Here is a 19913-nt window from a genome sequence, read left to right as displayed (position 1 = left end):
TATTGTCCCAATTTTATAGTTGAGAAAAAGGGGACTTAAAAATGTTAAATACGGCCGGGCGCGGTGGCTCAAGCCTGTAATCCCAGCACTTTGGGAGGCCGAGGCGGGTGGATCACGAGGTTGAGAGATCGAGACCATCCTGGTCAACATGGTGAAACCCCGTCTCTACTAAAAATACAAAAAATTAGCTGGGCATGGTGGCACGTTCCTGTAATCTCAGCTACTCAGGAGGCTGAGGCAGGAGAATTGCCTGAACCCAGGAGGCGGAGGTTGCGGTGAGCCGAGATCGCGCCATTGCACTCCAGCCTGGGTAACAAGAGCGAAACTCCATCTAAAAAAAAAAAAAAAAAAAAAAAAAAAAGTTAAATAATTTATCCAAAAATCACACAACCAGTAAATGGGAGTAAACTCCAATTGACTCATGCAAGTTAATTATATTGCCTTTAAAAATAATTTTATTATATACATATATACACACAAAAATATATATTTTTAAAAGTGGTTGTTATGTCAGATGTGTATTATGTTTATCGCATTAGTGGAGCCTCATTCTACTGATGTGAAAATATTTATGGTAATCGCACTTATCAGGAATTTGTGAATAGAACAATAAAATTATTTTCCTAGCTCAGTTAGCTCACTGTGTATTTTTTCCCATTGACTTTACCAGTGAGAAGATGGAAACAGTATGAATGTGCGACATTGTCTCAAAGTCGGCCAGGTGAGATATTTGGCCATGAGTTTATAGTGCTTTTGAGGGATAATGGCTTTTATCTAAAACAAAGCCCATTTTACATGTCTCTCCCTTGCTCACCTGCAAAGAAAGTCACTGTCAAAAAGCCACATTCTTATGCTTCAGAAATGTGTTCTGTGTGTTCTGTCTAGTTTCATTAAGGACCCACTTTTTCTTTTTTCTTTTTTTTTTTTTTCACCGTGTGATCCTGTGAAGCTTGGTAACATTTTATTCAGCCAATACCAATTGTGAATACGGGCAATGAGCAACAAGACATCGGAGAAGGGGTAAGTGATCAAAAAAGTCCAGAAGACAAATAATGCCTAAAAGGAAAACTGCACAAACAAGGCAGTACTTCTGTCAGAGATCTGTGGGAACATGTCAAAATAGGTGAAGATAGAGACAAATTTGGAGATTGAAAGGAGTTTATAGTTTGGCTAACAGTATAGCCACATAAAGAGAATTTGTGGGAACACATAATTGAAGAGTCTCATAGGGTGACAGCTTTAAGACAGGTGGATCTGGAAGTACTAGAATGCTATCAAAGGCTGATCTGCTGTCCTCTGTTTTTTTCTTAGACAGGCTCTTCCCTTGGGGAACAAGATGGGGGCTTACAGCACCAGACTTATTTCTTTACAGATTAGCAATCCCCAAAACAAACAAGCAAAAGCTTTCTCCTCCAATAGTTTTGGCAAGAGTTTTGTTGGTCTGGCTTGATTCACATGCCCATGGCTGGCCATTTCTCCAAGGGAAATAGAGGGTGATGGATCAGGATAAAGGCAATAGACATACTTAATCAGCAGAAAAAGAAGGAGGTTAACAATTCATCCTCAGGATTATGAGGAGAAAGTAGGAGGAAGGAACATTAGGAAGTGAAGAGAGAAAACTTTTGGCATCAATGCAGTAAGTCTACAGAGATTAGTAAAATAATTAACTTAGCCGCCCTGAGGGTCTAATTAAAGTTAGATAGCATGGATTTGTCATTAAGCCATTAAATTTAGTTTTCAGGTTTTCTTTCAGTAGACCTAGGATTGGCCTAAGGTCTGGGAGGGGAGATATCAGGTGATAGCAAAGTTGTGAAGATTCAGTCCAGGTAGAGGCAGGATGCAAGGGAATGTAGATGGTGGCTGGTGGGCTAAGAATGGGGATGGGTTAAAGGACTGAAGGTCCTAAGGCAGATGAAAACCAGATTTAGAAAGAGGGGTGGAATGTAGTTGGTGCAGGACAGATTTTCTGGAGGTACAAGATATTTGGGTGGAATAGAGACAGAAGGTGAAGATGGAGTCATAGTTAGATAGCAGGGTACTGTGTAGATTGGGTTCTCTGGGGAGCAGTGCTGAGACGGAGTCCCAAAGCCTCATTAAGGAGTAAGGCCAAGCCAGGCGCGGTGGCTCAAGCCTGTAATCCCAGCACTTTGGGAGGCTGAGGCGGGTGGATCACGAGGTCGAGAGATCGAGACCATCCTGGTCAACATGGTGAAACCCCGTCTCTACTAAAGATACAAAAAATTAGCTGGGCATGGTGGCACGTGCCTGTAATCCCAGCTACTCAGGAGGCTGAGGCAGGAGAATTGCCTGAGCCCAGGAGGCGGAGGTTGCGGTGAGCCGAGATCACGCCATGCACTCCAGCCTGGGTAACAAGAGTGAAACTCCGTCTCAAAAAAAAAAAAAAAAAGGAGTAAGACCAGTGAAAGGAAAAGAGGAGGAAGAAGCAATGCACAGGAGCCAACAGACCATGAGGCAGATCTGACAGACTCTTTGCCTTTCCAGTTAGGAGCTCCAGGGCAATGAATGCCAACTAAAGGAATCTTGCACAAGGTGGAAATGGCTGGACCCTCGAACCACCATCTTGCTTAGTCATTGGCTTGATGCTACATGAAAAGTTCATGCTCTTTGCTGAGGCAATCTCTGAAAGAGCTGGTAGCCACAGGCTGTTAGATAACTGCTCAGGAATTTGGGATTAAACCCATCATATTATGCATTCCCCTGCTACTGGCAGGGTAGGACATATGACCTAAATGATCCAATCAGACATAGACAGAGGAGAGTACCCCCCACCCCTTACCACACAGGGACAACAGCAAGGCAAAACATGGAGCAAGTTGCTTCTGGCAGCCTCCGTAAACTCTTGAGGGGAACCAGCTCTAGGATTAAGTTTACAGAGTGAGAAGACAGAAACAACCTTCATCCTTGAATTATTGATGGCATTGTTGAGCTGCTCAGTCATGCAGCCATGAATTCTGATTTATCCTTAACAATTCCTGTTATGTAAATTAAATGTTCTTATCAGTAAGTTAACATGAGTTGGGAGTTTAGATTCTTGTAGCCAAAAGCATCCTGACTGACAGGAGAGTATTAAGGAGTTCTCAGAGTAATTAACCTAGGTAGAATCCTAGGGTAATTGCAGAGAAAAAGATGGGAGGGGTAGGTTTTGGTTAGCATCTTGGAGTAACACGGAAAACTTTTCCTTGAAGTTAGTAGGTAATCATGATCTTGGCAAGAGGCAGCACAAAGAGAGGGCAAGAAATTTTAAAAGAGGGGTACTGTTAGGGGTTGGGAAATGATATATAGTGTGATTAAAAGCATGGGATCTAGGCTCAGGATTGTGTTCAGAGCTTAATTTGCCTTAAGTTTAAATTCTAGCTCTACCATTTTATGGTTGCATCATCTTGGGCAAGTTAATCTCTCTGGACAACAATTTCTTTATCTCCAGAAAGGTGGTTCTGAGGATTGAATAGGATAATACTTAATCAGGTACCTAGTACATATTAAAGCTCAATAAATATTACCTTAAAAATTATATCACATAAATGAAAACTGTTTCTCAGCTAAAACCACATCATTAACCGTAACCTCTAAACTCTCTAGTTTGTATCCAGAAAAAGTTTAAAAGTTTGGGAAAGAAGAGCTAGAAATTCTGTTTGTGTGGTGGAGGAAATGGGTGGGGGAGTGAATTTATTTTAGTAGTTTGGTTTAAAACTTTAAAAATTTTATATAGTTTTGAGAGGTAGATAGGCAGATTTCTTACATGGATGTGTTGTGTAATGGTGAAGTCTGAGCTTCTAGTGTGCCATTCACCTGAATTAGTAAACAGTGTACTCAATAGGCAATTTTTGAAACCTTATCTCCTTGCCACCCTCTCCCCTTTAGAAGTCCCCAGTTTCTGTTATTTCTCCCCATATGTCCATGTGTACCCAGTCTTTAGCTCCCATTTATAACTGAGAACCTGTAGTCTGGTGGTTTGATTTTGCCTCTCCTGTCTGTGGATTGGAAGTGGAGAAACACCAGCTCAGAAGTGGAGGAGGAACTGATTGCTCCCTTTGCATGTAGGAGAGGGTTGGAACTGAGGTGCATGGGTGTGAAAGCGTGTGAGGTATGGCTGAGGCATGGAGGAATGAGGTAACAGTTGCAGGAAGTGGACTGGAGGGTCTCACAAATGGGAGGTCAAGGGCGGAGTGATAAATGAGGACTTGAATTTTGGAAGACTTTAGAGGCCAAAAAGACTTTACAGGCCAACACATCCACAGTTCCAAAGGGCTCCAAACGATAGCTGGGGCCTGGCTCAGGCACTATTCGAAAACACCCACCCTGATGTTAAAGATCAGCAACAGGCTGAAGAAGGGGATCACATCTCCCAGTTACATGGAATGTATTTTGCTTTCTAACTGTGTTCAGACTGTGCTAATTTTGCATAGCTGAAACATTTACTTCCCTGGTGTCTGAAATAGGCACGATGGTGGAACCAGCCACCGGGGAAAGAAGGCTTGCTCTTCTCTTCTCCCCACGGGACCTGTTGTGAACGTGCTGCCAGGTCACTAGCAGTCTGTAGTCATGTTTGTGTCCACTGTTTCAAGTTCCCCAGGGAGATATGAGGAATTCCGGAGACAGTGGTGCTGCCCAGCTGCATGTGTCCAGAGGTCACTCTGCTGCTCTGTTTGGGGTCAGAGAAGTAGGGAAAAGAATGGAGTGGACATGGAGTGCCGGCATGAGAGCTTTTGCCAAGATCAAAATGTTCCCCATCGCTGCGAGCAGATGAGATCTTGGAACCTGGACTCACACAGTCCCAGCTCCAGCAGGGCTTCTGGCAACAACCCCAGTGTCTTCAGCTACAGACACCACCTCTGTGAATGCCAAGAAAAGCAAACACAGGCCCCAGATCTCCTGTTGCACCAACTGGAAGGAAGCCCACAGCAGAGGAGCTGAGCTGTGAGGACAATCTTCCTGTAGCTCTTAATTTTCCACCATTCTTCCCTCATCTGAATCAAACAAACAACACGCTTGTAATAAAATTTGCAGGTGTGGGTGGTTTATATTCTGGGATTCTTTTTTGATCAAATTCCCTATAGGATGCTGGGAGAAAATGGTGAATAAAACTGTATAATGCAGTATGTCCCAGACTTTTCAGACTGAATAGAAAGGGAGGAAACCCTGGAAAAGCAGAGATTTCATTTCCCCCTTGGGAGCTGGCTCTTTTTAGTGGCCCAGGATGGTGTCACTCAAATCCTCTCCAGACAACCCTTTGGAAATATATTCCATGTTCCTCTTCTTAGGGATGTGGGTAGGAGTGTGGGTGGAGATGGTTCTGTGAAGCTTGAAGAGCAAGGTAATAACGTAGCACTTTAAAATCCTGACCCTCCAAGACTGGAGACAAGACTGGGAATTTACTTGGGGAAAATGCTTCTCTCAGCCTTAGGAGCAGGAAAGTAGAATTACTAATATCAAGAATGATAATGGCTACTGAGGAGAAGAAACTGTTCCTAGTTTACCAAAGGAAAATGTGAGCCATTGATTGCACACAGATGAGTGGGGAATCTGCGATCTGATGCATCTGAATTTCCAGAAAAGAAGGAACCTGGAGGCTCTTGTGACTCAAGTCTTCAGATATTTCCAAGGCTTCAGTTTTCTGAATAAACAAAGTTTAATCCTATTTCCAGTCAGTTGCCAGTTTTCTGAATTAAGATCAATCAACTAATTTGGGTCATATTTAATTTATGAGGCATTGGGTTCCCTTGGATTATTCCCAAAATTAATCTTCCTTCCTGATTCCTGGATACTCTTTCTGCCTGTGTCTTCCTTCTTCTAATTCATCCTCCACTCCCTGTCACACTGTCCTGCTCAAGATACTTTATAATTAGGGAAATTTTCAAACATTAAAAAGTTTAGAGAGACTATCCTAAAAGGCCATCATATCTGTCACTCAGCAATTATCAACGTTTTATGAGTCTTCTTTATTTTTCTCCCTTATTTCAAAGCAAATCCCAGATAGTATATCCTTTTCATTCTTGAACATGATTTCTCCTTTGTTACCTCTATGGAAAACCATGTTTCTCAGTTTTAAAATTTTTATTGTGAAATATACATACAAGAGGGTGTTTAAAATGCATAGGAATACTTAATATAAAACAAACAAAAACCAAAACAGTCATGAACCTACTTCCCAGGTTAGGAAATAGAACATTGATCCTTTTTCAAAAAAACAAAGACACAGTTTGACTTGTATTTCCTATCATGATGGTAAACTAGCATGAATTCTTGGTCCCTCCCCTAAGTTGACCTGTTGAGAACTGTAGAAGAGAGAACGTCATTGCTGCCACAATCGCCCCAGAAACACTGGGCTCTCAACTTGGCCACATCCACCCAGAATCAGACTGCCCTTGGCTCTGTGTTTCATTCTCTCAATATGTAAAAATTGTGGTGGAGGCATCTGACTGGTTAAGCCCAGGTCACATGATTATGGGTGCTAATGAGTTGGGACAAGGAATTTGCTCACCTGTTGATTTCTCTCAAGGGCGAAAGGGGCCTGCCTTTACTTTCTTTACTTTTTTATTTTCCCCGAATATGAAAAGCATTCATGTGCTAAACACAAAATAACAAAACCCATTTTTCCAAGTATATATGTCTGGCTTAGGCCAGTCTAGACTGGAATCATCGAATATCTTTTCTATTTAGTCTTCACGTCCTTTGAATGTATCTCTGGCCTGCTTCCCTTGACTCCCACTCTGCTTAATTCGAGCCCTCATCATCCTTCGGGTATGGTAGCTTTGTCTTTGTATTACTCTAAAAGCAGATTCTGAGGTAAAGATTTGAGTGCAAATCATTTATTTGGGAGGTGAGAACCACAAGGATAGAAGAGTGGGGAAGTGAGACAAGGAAGGGCAAGCAGCCAAAAGTTCTGTTATCAAGCTGGCTACCACTGTGGGCCACTGGAGTTTAATCCCAGCTGGGACTAACATGCCCTAGAGTCACACACCGGTCTCCTTGTCACTGATGTAGAAGATGTTGCTGGGACACTCATTCTCTGACACTTCAAGCCTGCCACACTAACAAAGTGGGCTCCAGCAGTCGTAGAAAACTCTTAGGTGATGCAAAGCAGGTGCTGGCATCTGGAAGACTGGTGTTATGGCAGTGAAATCCTATGGGTAAGGTGGTAAGGGTGGGCACTAGAAGCATGGGATTCAGGCCTTCTATCTTCCTTGCATATATTATACACTTACTAATAACCTAATTTCCTATTTTTCAGCTGTAGTGATATTTCTAAAACTGAAATTTCATCATGTTATGGCCCCACCAAACATACTTTTAAGGCTTTCCATAGCTTTCTATATAAGATCTAAATAATTTAGCAAAGTCTACAAGATCTTTCCTTTATTATTTTTTTCTTGCTTGCTTCTTCAGCCTGATTCCTTACTGCCTCCTCTCTCCCCCTCTCTTCACAATTACTATATTCCATTCTTATTCAACCACTTGCAGTTCCCAGGATGTGCCACAATCTGTCATGCTTCTGTATCTCTGGATATGCTCCCTCATTACTAGAATTCCTCTCCCCATCCTCTGCTGGTTCCCTCCAGGATATGGGGTTGCTGAGCATGTGGGGATCTGAATAGGCTACCTTAGTTTAATCAGAGCAGAGAGAGGGAAGAGCCAAGGTATCTATATGTCTGTATCTATATACCTATATATCTGTTCTTTGTAAGAGTTTATCCTAAAAATATGTCCTATTGTTAATAAAATAAGAATAGATTTTGAAAATGACCTAATTAGGCTATCGAAATCCAGGGCCATCAAAGATTTGAATTATATACAATAACTCCCTTCATTCAAATTTCTCACCAAGTAACCTTCTGGTTATAATTTGATTTAAATATTAACTACCTACAAGGCACATATAGGTGCTATGGTTTGAGTGTGTTTCCCTCCCCTCAATTTCATATGTTGAAACCTAACTCCCCGAGGTGATGGTATTAAGAGGTGGGGCCTGTGGGAGGGGATTATGAATGGGATTAGTACACTTATAAAAAAGGCTTGAGGGAGACTGTCTGCTCCCTTCTGCCATGTGAGGACAGGCTCCATCTATAAAGCAGACACTGAATCTGCTGGTGCCTTGATCTTGGTCTTCCTTGCCTCCAGAGCTGTGACCAGTAAATTACTGTTGTTTATAAACTACCCAGTCTAAGGTATTTCGTTGTAGCAGCAGAAATGAACTAAGGTAACAGGACATGTCAAAATGGTTATTCTTTTGTCAAGGTCATATTCCTTATTTAGATGAATAATTGGCATTCTGATTTACATATCAGTCCCCTGTGTGTTTATCATGAAGTCGTCTTCTTGAGTCTGATAACTGATGCACTATGGAGATCAAATTTTTAAATCTAGGTCGGCGTGGTGGCTCAGGCCTGTAATCCTAGCACTTTGGAAAGCTGAGGGGTGTAAGGAGATTGCTTGAGTCCAGGAGATCCAGGCCAGCCATGCAAAACTCCGTCTCTACAAAATAATACAAAAATTAGCCAGGCGTGGTGGCACATACCTGTAGTCCGAGCTACTTGGGGGGCTGAGGTGGGAGGATCACTTGAGTCCGGGAGGTCAAGGCTGCAGTGAGTTTTGTTTATGCCACTGCACTCCAGCCTGGGTGACAAAGTAAGGCTCTGTCTCCAAAAAACAAACAAACAAAAAACAAAAAAAACTCTGTAGGACCAATGATCATTCCTTTCACTTCTGTGATGTCATGAAAGTAATGTCAGGTAACCAGACAGTTGATCTTCTCCGGCAATGCCACCCCACTGTTACCCTTTTTAAGGTACAGTGACCTATGCCCAACTAATTATTGATGTATTGATTCCTGAAGCCATGTTATAAACACAACATCTCATATCTAAAGATGATGCCAGTAACTGTTAGAGGACATTTGTGTGTGTATGTGTATGCGTGTGTGATTTTTCTGTGAGTGATTACACATGGAATTAAGCCATGGCATTCTCTCATTCAGTTCCCTCTTTGACCTACATATTTTTGGAACTGATTGCTGAACAGGCTGCACTGTTGAAAAGAATTTATCTTTGAATGATACGAAAACTGGGTCATTCACACAGACTGATGCTATGGCCTTATCCAGGAAATCAGCCTAGTGAATAAGTGATAAGTGAATAATGTGATAAGTGAATCCTCGGTTCAAGAATAGAAGGATTCTAGTTTGTTTCTCAGGAAAATCTTATTTAGGAGAGAATGTTGTAGGGAAAGATTAGCCTTCTATGATTAAATGGTTCAATAGGGATATTACACTAATATAAAAACTTAAACACACTATTCAAAAAAGAAAATTAGCTGGATAATTGTTTTAAATTAGTAATACGTAATTCTAGTCATTTTCTGCAGACTAAAGAATATCTAAATAAAATGTCACTCATTAATCGTTTAATTTTAGTTCCCAATTATGTTATGAGTTCTACATATCTACCCTGAGAAGTTTTGTGCCCTTAAATATATTAAATAAATCCATACCTAGGCCGGGCGCGGTGGCTCAAGCCTGTAATCCCAGCACTTTGGGAGGCCGAGGCGGGTGGATCACAAGGTCAAGAGATCGAGACCATCCTGGTCAACATAGTGAAACCCCGTCTCTACTAAAAATATAAAAAATTAGCTGGGCATGGTTGTGCATGCCTGTAATCCCAGCTACTCAGGAGGCTGAGACAGGAGAATTGCCTGAACCCAGGAGGCGGAGGTTGCGGTGAGCCGAGATCGCGCCATTGCACTCCAGCCTGGGTAACAAGAGCAAAACTCCGGCTCAAAAAAAAAAAAAATAAATAAAATAAAATAAAATAAAATAAATAAATAAATAAATAAATAAATCCACACCTAAACACAGCTTTGGAAATTATTCTAGACAGATTACCACTACTCCTGATCAGATATGGAACAAAAAACATATTGATGTAAACATTTGATTTGCAACAACCAATTTGATGTTTGATATCTTCGCTTACCAAACAAGAAGCTGATTCACAATGTGATTTATGGAGCACAGTTACCTTTCAGAAGAGATAATATTAAGCAGATAAAACTTTAAACAAAAGTTTTATCCAGTATATTGGCTATCTTTAGGCTAGCTTACTTTAAGGTGGCAAGGGAGTTATAGCAATTGCAGGCTACATGCAAATAACCTTTAAGAGATACTAGATGGCCTCTCTCGTGCCTCTTTATGAGTGAGGAAATTCTTCCCAGTTGCTTCCCAGCTGACTTCTAAAATCACACAAGCACATGCTTGACTAGTTATTGTGAAGGAAATAGTACCAGTATAATGATCTTAGACCAGTCAGGATTCACTCTTTGAAACTGGGGCAGGGCCAATCTTCCCTGCGGCAGAAGGCCTAGGGAGGACAGCATATACTTGTACTCAGCCAAGTTTCTGTAAGAAAGGAGAAAAGGGAGAAATGGTTGTAGCCTAGATACCTAACAATATCTATAACATATGTAATATTACATATGTTAGTCTTCTTTCAGAATAATCTGTGTTATTCATAACATGCGTAGAAATTGAATTTTTGTCAATTTTGAGTAATAGTTGTGACTCAAATATTTGATAACTCATTTGTTGTCAATATGTTATGGCATTTGTTATCAATATGTTATGGCAGTATTGTTGAAGTGCTAATTCCAGAGACACCTTCAAAGTAATCTTTTTCAGTTTAAGCGATTAATACAACTAATGAGATTTAGGAAATATTTTTAAAAATTGTCCTTTTTCTTTTGAAACCAGGTCACTAATTCTCTATTATAGCTAAAAGAAAGACCAAATTTGTGTAAGAGAGATTTAAAGTTTATAAATCTTAAATTGTATTCATTCAAAATGGAAATGTCATCTTCGTTTGCTTGTATGTTAACTCACATCACATTGGGCAACTCATGTTTTAAAATACTAATTTGGTTTTGAAGATTTATTCACACACGTTGGAGCAGACAAAGGCTGCACATTAATTAAACTGGATTTAGAGACAGTTTATTGGCATCATATAGCTTCAAACATTTAGATGCTATTTTTCATTATGGCTGTAGGTTCCAATCACTGTTCATCTTAAACTGTCACTAATTTAACCCTTTGTTTTGATGTTTTAAGACATTAGTTACCTAAGAGAAAGAAGAAAGGAGAACTGAAAGTGTAATAGATAATAGATGAGTTAGGATGTATTTGGAAATGTTTCAAAATCAGAGTGCTTTGCATATTAAAATAAATATATTTTAAATGCCCATGTAAACAAAGATAGGCCTGAGTTTTTTTGTTTGTTTGTTTTCTTTGTTTTTGTTTTTTGAGACAGAGTTTTGCTCTTGTCATTCAGGCTGGAGTGCAATGGTGTGATCTTAGCTTACTGCAACCTCTGCCTCCTGGATTCAAGCAATTCTCCTGCCTCAGCCTCCTGAGTAGCTGAGGTTACAGGTGCCTGTCACCACGCCCAGCTAATTTTTGTATTTTTAGCAGAGACAAGGGTTCACCATGTTGGCCAGGTTAGTCTTGAACTCCTGACCTCAGGTGATCCTACCGCCTTGGCCTCCCAAACTGCTGGGATCACAGGTGTGAGCCAGTGCATCTGGCCAGGCCTGAAGATTTTTAAAAATCAATATTTCTAGTCCAGTGGTTTGTTCTAAGCACTGGATACTGCTCCCTGCTCTTCCTATCCCTTGGTTTGCCAGGGAGTATAGTTAGTATTATTTATTGTTATTATTATTGCCTCCAAGTTCTTTAGCCATCCATCCTCGACTGGTTCTCTTTGTGTAGTTATTAGCTTCTTTCATGCTAATATCATACTTATGTACCTAAGCCTAAATTTCAGTGTCATTTTAGAATCTTCCTTTCCTCAGCAAATCAGCCAATTGTTCAACTGTATCTTGTGCATTACATCTTCTAAACATCACTAAAATAATTTGTTCTCTGATAGTGGAGCACAAAGATATTTGGAGCCAGAGACATTTGTACTTTTTGCCTACTTTATTTACTTCCCGTTTTCCTTTGAGGAACCTTCTTTTCTGCTCTTAGTTCAAGTGTTTTGAGTAGTGCTCCAGAGGTGGACACAGAGCCCAGCTTGTCCAGTCAACATATCTCATTTTCCTGTCCAAGGTGATAGGTCAGAGTGATGGACACATATCCCAAGTTGTTCCAATGAAATGCATACTCAGAGCTTTATTGGAACTGCTAAAGCTGCTCATAGGGTGGGACCTAAGCGTGGAGCTGCTTGCTGGCTATTACAGAATCAAAGGATGGAGAGAAAGAGAGAGACTGGGTCTTGGTGACATCAACTGGGTGACTGGAGCCAGCAATACCTGAAATTTTACCTTGGTACTTTTGGATTCAAGTTACATTTCTGCCAGTGGCAAATAAAAATATTCTGATGAACAACTATTTTTCCATGACCACTTAACCTTCCTAATTTTCACCTGAAGCATTTCTTGCTTTTGTCTACTTTGACAATTTCATTCTTTCTTTGTGACTCAGCTGAGTGTTACCCTCCTCAGTGAAACCCTCCATGACACCTCCCCCTAACTTGAAGTTAGAGAGTTCTGTGCTTTTCTGCATATAATTTGTATTATGTACAAATTATACGATGGTTTCATTGTCAGTGTTCTTGTTGGTCTATTGCAGATGTTGCTTGTTGTTAACTAATCCCCATTCTCCCATTTTTTTTTTTTTTTTTTGTCTTACAAGAGTCTCTATTTTTGCTTGGAGTGGCAATATGCCTAGCTTAAGTACTTACCTTCCCGAAATTCTTTGCAGATAGAGTGGCCTTACGACACAATTCTGGCCAGGAGACAGAAACCAATGTCTGCTAGAGATTTCTGGGAAAGATTTTATTTTCCTGATTCAGGCAGCTTTCTTACCTTCCTCTTTGTTCTTTCTCTGCTTTCTTTCCTGGCAGGAGGCATGCAGCTGGAGTAGAGCTGTTACCTGGCACTCATGAGTGACTAGCTTGTGGAAGAAAGTCATATGTTAATGATAGTGGAGCACAGAGATATTTGGAGCCAGAGCCTGAATGTCTCTGAATTGCCCATCTCTGAACCTAATGCTTGGGTGGAAAATTACGCTATTTAGTTAAGCTTCTGTAAATGCGTTTTTTTTTTCTTTTTTTTTTTTTTTATGTATCTGAATGCCATTCTGAAAGAATTGCATCTGAACAGATAGTCTGGTCAAAACTGTAAACTCCTTAAAGACAGAGCTGAGACCCTTGCTTCTGAACTCTAAATATACTTAATGTTTGGCACAGAGTAAAGGTTCTCTCTGATACTAAAAATGGGATTTAAGCCTCAGATCCATTTTAATCCTGAGACTTTATGATTTTATTCTGTACACCACCCCCAGTGCTTACTTTCACTCCAGCACCTACCTCTCTCCTAGCTATTCTGTTACATGTTATTTTGAAGGGAACTCCCCAAACCAAGAAGTAGAGGTTGGTTTCCACGTCTTTGTAATATGGTTGCTGCCGATACTACTTTCCTTGCTTGACAAACTTCTCACTTATCCACATTTGCTCTTTTATTATTTCATACATGGAACTGGTAAAGACTTTTCAACATGAGGTCAAAATTTTGGGTTCCTTTGAATATGGTTTCACTCAGAAAACACTTAAAACAAAAATTTTCACTTAGGAATTCAATATATTAACAGCTGTCAGTATCAGTCACCAAATTTGGCTCCCCAAGAGGCTGCCCTGGTCCTCAGATAAAATTCTTCATTGTCCTAGGTAAAAATGCATTTCCTTAGGCCCTGACTTGTGTCCCAGGGGACTGATCAGGTCGATGGTGATTATTATTTTAATGAGTGGTAATTACTGTTGGCTATACACAGATTCCAGAATTTTTGAAGTCAAAACAAAACAGCTATTATTATTGTAGGGAAGAGAATTTTATTCTATAGGACACATGCTGTTTAACTCTTATAAGCAATAAAGAAAAATTACCCATGTGCATTTCTCATTCATCAGTGGTATCAAAGAATTCAAACTGGGTATCTCCTAATTAACTTCTGAAAGCAGAAGTGGTACTATCACTCAGGAGGATACAAACTTAGTTATATCCTTTTATTAAAAGAAAATTTAATGTATAAAAGAGTTATTTCTGAAATTAACCATGTGAGGACTTTTATGCTACGATGAGTAAGGACCAGATCATCCTTTGGGTTATCATTAAGCTTACTCCAAATTGTAGATACTGATAGGTTAAACACTGTCACAAAAAGAAGTCTCTGAATTGGTCCTTCTTGCAGAGACAGGGAAACAGAATATATGATCCAAAATTCTCCAGGCTATGTGACCTAGTCAAAGAACCTGAATGTCAGAGCTACAACTTAAATAGTGATTATTCTCACCAAATCTCATACCTCTCCAAAGGCCATTTGAGAAAGCCAATAATACCTACCTGTGCAATTCAGGAACTGCTCTTAAAGATTGGGTATTATTATCATTATTATTATTATTTATTTTGAGACGGAGTCTTGCTCTGTCACTCAGGCTGGAGTGCAATGGTGCGATCTTGGCTCGCTGCAGCCTCTGCCTCCCGAGTTCAAGTGACTCTCCTGAGTAGCTGGGACTACAGGCGTGTGCCACCACATCCAGGTTATTTTTGTATTTTTAGTAGAGACAACACGGTTTCACTATGTTGGTCAGGCTGGTCTCCAACTCCTGACCTCAGGTAATCCACCTGCCTCGGCCTCCCAAAGTGCTGGGATTACTGGCGTGAGCTACCGCAACTGGGCCAGCATTTCCTTTTTTACACAAATTTTTGGAGGATATTTTAAAAAGCAGCTTTACCTACTTTTGAAATGGAAAGAAAAATCACTTCTTCTTCTTCTTTTTTTTCTTTTTTCCAGGAAGAAAGGAAAACTAAACTGTAATAAAAAATGATGTAGTAGGTGGTGGTTATTTTGGAATGAATGGTCAGGGAGAGGAAAATGACTGTTGAGCTAAGAAGGAGCTGGCCAAAAGAAGGCCCGGGGCGCAAGAATTTTAGGCAGAACAAGCTGACTAGAAGGTTTGAGATTTGTCTGAGTACAGAGTGATTTTGGAATATTCAGGGGCCCTCTATGCTGGGGCAAAGTGGGAGTGGGTGATAGGAGTGATCTGAGATAAGGTTGGAGGAGTAGGTGAGGGCCAGGTCAGGCAGACCTAGGAAAAATTTTAAATTTATTCTAATAATAATTGGAAGCTATTGGACATGATCTGATCTCATCTAGGTTTTTAAAAGATTGCCCTTGCCCATGCTGCTGTACAGAAAATGGATGTCATGAGACAGGAGTGGAAGAGAGAAGAATGTCCAAGTGAGGAATGGTAGTGATTGTACTGGAAAGGTAAGAAATGGAAAGAAGTGACTGTATTCACGATGTAGTTTTGAAGAATGGCCAACAAAACACTTTGATGGATTATACATAGGGCATGAGATAAAGAAGAAAAAAGCTTAACTCAGTGGCTAAGGCTGCCGTTGAGTGAAATAGGAAGAATGAAAAGGCCCACATTATTTTGCAGTGCCTGAAAAAGGAGATTGTTTGTAGACATGTTAAGCTTGGGATTCCTTCTAGATATGAAAGAAAAGATGTTTGCAGCCGGGCCCGGTGGCTCAAGCCTGTAATCCCAGCACTTTGGGAGGCTGAGGCGGGTGGATCACGAGGTCAAGAGATCGAGACCATCCTGGTCAATATGGTGAAACCCCGTCTCTACTAAAAATACAAAAAAGTAGCTGGGCATGGTGGCGCGTGCCTGTAATCCGAGCTACTCAGGAGGCTGAGGCAGGAGAATTGCCTGAACCCACGAGGCGGAGGTTGCGGTGAGCCGAGATCGCGCCATTGCACTCCAGCCTGGGTAACAAGAGTGAAACTCCGTCTCAAAAAAAAAAAAAAAGATGTTTGCAAGGTAAGGGTGTCCTTGATAATAATGTTTTTACTAAAGTATCAAGAAAGTAGGGAGAGTGACTAAAGACAAGCCCTTTAAAAGAAGTTTTAAAGTGAAGAGAAGCAGGGACACAGTGTGATAGCTAAGATGGATGTAGAGTTATAAATGATTTAAGACAGAAGACACTGAAACATACTTATTTGTAAACTTCTGGTAATAAATTAGCAATGCTTTCTTATGAAGGGAGGAATGAAGTTCTCAACAGATAAGAGAAGGAGAGATCCAGATCAAAGTGGAGGGCTGGACTTCATAGGAGCAGGGATGGTTAATGCACAGCAAATGGAAGTGGGGCAAAAAGTGTGAATACAGTTGTCGATGGTTTTGCAGGTTTGGAGATAGGAAGATAAGGAATCCCCTCTGATTTCTGTATTTTCCCAGTCAATGATGAGGCCAGATTATCAGCCAAGCATGGTGGGGAGAGAAGGGGAATATAGGAGATTTGGCGGGGAGAATAGAAACTATAGTATGGGAAATTGAAAATCTGAAAGCATAATAGGATTTTTGAGCTGTGCTATGTGTCCAATTGAGATTTGTAGCCATGGATCTAAAATTAAACAGTTAACATGGTTGGTCATGTGTTTTTCCCCGGAAATGTTCAGGAGATTTGGTTCTGGTATAGAGTAGCTGTGGCAGTGAGTTTAGCTCTGTTAGGGAAATTTACCAGGAAAATATAATAATGAGGAGAGATGGAGCTTTTGCACATTATTGTAATTATGGACTATGGGAATCTGGATATGAGGAAATGAGAGTGATGACTGGTGAATAAGCAACAGGGCCAATGGATCAAAGATCTCTATGAGGTCAAAGGCTTATTACAGAGAAGGTAAGTGAAAATCATCTGGGGAGCTATTAACACATAGGAATGTTCATTAATCTTCCCCAAAGAGTGTGATTTAGTTGGTTTGGATTGGAACCTTAGGATCAGTGTTCTAAAGAGCTATGCAGGTAATTATAGATGCAACCATGGTTAAAAGCCACTTAATAGGAAGATGTGTAATCAGTTCACACTGGAGGGATCACTGAGCTGGAAGGTGTGAGGGCACTGGGCAACTGCTCTCTTCTGCAGCTGGTATTTGTTTGGTGACCTGGGAATGACTTGGGAATAAACAAGAGTTTCTTCCTCCACTGGTCAAACAGTGTCCACAAGAGTAAATTTGAATGTAACTACAGTAAATATTAACTGGGATGAAAATCCCAGCTGTTAACATGAGCACATTTTCATTGTTACAAAGATCTCTCCTGGGTTTCTCTGAGCTTAATGTGGTGTGGTGGCTGGGGAGAGTAAAGAACGATCCCACCTGCATGCAAGGCTCTGTGGGGACCCTCTCAAGGCATGTGGGTCATAGGTGCTCTGAAGCCACTCATGAAGCTACTCTCCACTCTTCATTGTGGAGGAATAATTGTCACTGTTGTGTCTATATAGCCAAGAGTGATGAAAAAACAAACAAACAATCAGCAAAGCAACCCAAAGCACAAATTCTCTATTTCTTTCATTCTACAGACAAAAAACTAAGTGTCACTTATAGCCTGAGATAAAAAAGGATTTTTTTTATTGAACAGTTTTATTCTGTTTTAGAATAAAAGCCTTGCTTTAAGATTGTGAAGTGTACTCAGGTATGCCATGCTGCCAGTTTTTGTTGGGGTACAAAATGCTCCAGTCAGTGACTCAGAGGGCTGGGAAAACGCATGAACTCATACTTTCAGAGCAATTGGAACTAGTATTTACAGTTTTCTTTCTTGAAATTCGCCTGGGACATCTCAGTCTAACAGGTGTTGTCACAGTACTTGCTTTGATGCTCTGAATGCCTCAGAAATGTGTTCAATATCATGATTTGTGGGTGCTCTAAAAGGTTTTGTTGTTAACATGCAAGCAAACAGCACTAAACGATATTATCTAAACTATGGCTGCCAACTACTGGATCTTAATAATGAAACGAAATTACAAAACATTGCCTCGTAGAGCTATATAAAAGACATAAAATTAAAATAAAAAAATCAACCAGCTTTAAATATTCCAATTCTCCTACAGTGCAGTTTCCACATCTTTATCACTACTGAATGTTTTAAGGAGAAAGTTAACAACAACAAAAAATCAAAATAGATAAAAATATTTAAATCTTTGTATCCTTTTATTCCATGACCTTCATAAAAACACAAAAGTGGCCAGATTTCTTCCACTAGTGCTTAAAATATCAAAAAGACTCACAAATAGTTTATAATTAGCAATGAACTCTATACTGAGTCATCTGCGGGTCACAGGCCCAAGGACCAGTGGTGCTGTGTGTTACAGGTTGCCAAAATAATTCCTCGCATTCTGAATCCTCTTGAAATATGATGGAATGAGTAAAGGTATCATGACTAAATTCCAGGCATAATAGCGAAAGCAGTTTCATTGATGCCTAGTTTTAAAGTTCTAAAAAAGGCAGGAGGATTACTTATTTGAAAATATAGCTAAGTATATTCTCATCTTACGATTATTTACATTTGTATACTGAAAATACTGATTATTTGGACAGATCTGTGATATGCCGTTTGCTACAAAATGAAATTCTTACAATGAGCATGAATAATTTATCTCTTTTCGATAATGAAAGAATGTATCAAATCTTCATTTATGTTCCAAACATTAAAAAACAAAATAAAAAAATTTTAAGCCTGGAAAACTAAGAAAAAAAGACCCACCCATAATTCTGCTGCTCAGCACATCAACTTCTACAAGGACATAGTATGTTTGCTGACTTTAAAATGTTTATTCTTTAAAAAATTAGTTGCTTTTTATACAGCTATACAAAGTTCTTAATGTTTCTTTGGCAATGGAATACAATGAAATTTTATAATTATATAAAAAAGTTACCTTTGCCTAAGAAACAGTATTTACTGTGTGTACATAGTTGACTGACAAAATTCTCTACCATCCAGCACCCTAATTAACTGATGAAATAAGCTACTTCATATTACAGGATTCCCCAAAAGGAAGGAGGAAAAAGATACACACACATGCACACATACGCATACACACACAACCTTCTGTGGCTCAAAACACAGTATCATGGCCCTATGTGCTGGCAACTTGCAATTGCCAAATACAATTTAGTGATTAAAAAAACCTTTCAGTGATGAAAAAATACTTGTAAGTCCCACTGAGTACTGCTTTAGTTTAACTATACATGAGAAATTACTTAAGCTTCGGCTATTCCAAATATATTTAATGCTCATGTTGTAAGATGAGCCTTTCACCCCAAAAAGTAACTGCATTTTATCTTTGAAATTAAGTGGAAAAACAAACAAAAAAACTAAAAAACCCAGTGCTAGTGACAAATGTACAGCGAATTCACTTCTTCATTCTTTGCAAAGACTGAAATCAATTTTCAGGACCATGAAGAGCTAGAAATTCACCTATTTTCAGAGACTTGTTTGTAGACTATGCAGCAACTTTGTTGTCTTTCCTACATTCAAAGTCTGCAAACTCCCGGCCTCCATGACCTCCTCTGAATCTACGATGAAATCCTCGAGGGGCAGTGAAGGTACCACCTCTGCCGCCACCACACCCTCTGCCACCACGGAAACCAAGACCTCCTCTGCCTCTGTATCCCCCATGACCACGGTTTGGACGAAGTGGGATTCCAAATGTTTTAGCATTTAATCTTTCTTCAGCTCAGGTTGGTCTCCATTCTCTATTGTCATCACAAGAAATATTATCAAGGAAGGATTTAATTTTGTCATAATAGCAATTAGGTCCAAGTGGATCTTCTTCATCAGCATTTCCTTCACTGTTTTGAGTATCAACTCCTGGGTCTCCTTTATCTTCACCATTTATAGGCTTCTGCTGTTACTCAAGTTTATCATTTAAGCTTATGAAACTCTCTGTCAATCTCTTCCTGTTGAATTGTGCATTTGCACTTTCAAAGTCAAAGTCTTTCTCAAATTTCATTGGCCCACCTCGCCAAATGTCAAATCTTCCCCTGCCACCCCGATGGAGCT

The 19913-nt window shown here is 40.0% G+C and overlaps 1 long non-coding RNA gene across 1 annotated transcript in view; it reads left to right on the top strand.

The window, feature by feature from the left end:
- The window catches only part of LOC141585612 (uncharacterized), a 59994-nt gene extending 44337 nt beyond the window's left edge, over positions 1-15657 (top strand). Inside the window, exons 4-6 of the long non-coding RNA XR_012519177.1 lie at positions 671-721; positions 950-1020; positions 15221-15657. This is a non-coding gene — a long non-coding RNA (uncharacterized LOC141585612). The remainder of the gene's footprint in view (positions 1-670; positions 722-949; positions 1021-15220) is intronic.
- Positions 15658-19913: the final 4256 nt, after the last annotated feature.

Source organism: Saimiri boliviensis, chromosome 9 (genome assembly GCF_048565385.1).
Source record: "Saimiri boliviensis isolate mSaiBol1 chromosome 9, mSaiBol1.pri, whole genome shotgun sequence".
NCBI lineage: Eukaryota > Metazoa > Chordata > Mammalia > Primates > Cebidae > Saimiri > Saimiri boliviensis.
Note: the sequence above shows the minus strand (reverse complement) of the source record. Positions and strands in the feature narration are given on the sequence as shown.